The sequence below is a fragment of the Buceros rhinoceros genome, unplaced genomic scaffold (genome assembly GCF_000710305.1).
Source record: "Buceros rhinoceros silvestris isolate BGI_N320 unplaced genomic scaffold, ASM71030v1 scaffold20897, whole genome shotgun sequence".
Classification (NCBI taxonomy): Eukaryota; Metazoa; Chordata; class Aves; order Bucerotiformes; family Bucerotidae; genus Buceros; species Buceros rhinoceros.
In genome coordinates this window covers 1,314-1,570 of record NW_010421828.1, presented here as the reverse complement: position 1 = coordinate 1,570, position 257 = coordinate 1,314, and the positions used below count along the sequence as shown (strand labels likewise).

The 257-nt window shown below is 64.6% G+C and overlaps 1 protein-coding gene across 1 annotated transcript in view; it reads left to right on the top strand.

Moving 5' to 3' along the window:
• Positions 1-257, top strand: part of LOC104496676 (cyclic AMP-dependent transcription factor ATF-7-like) — a gene marked incomplete at both ends in the record, with an annotated part of 12,017 nt that overhangs the window by 11,456 nt on the left and 304 nt on the right. The gene's annotated exons all lie outside the window — the stretch shown is intronic.

Sequence of the window (257 nt, the reverse complement as noted above, 5' to 3'; positions counted from 1 at the left end):
GGGGAGTCTGTGGCTTCCTCTGGCTGTTGTGGCGGCTTTGCAGTAGAGCCGAGCAGAGAACCAGCGGGGCTCTGGTGCCCTCCCTCCTCTGGGCTGGTGGGGAAACGCCCCCCGGGCTGCTGGCCCTGGGTGACAGCTGCCGTGACTGACTCCCCGAGTGTCTGTCAGGGTTTACAGATGACCTCGGAAGGGGAATTCTGACTGAACCACGTCGCAGAACGCGCCGGCAAAAGCCCGGCAGCTTCCCAAACCCACGC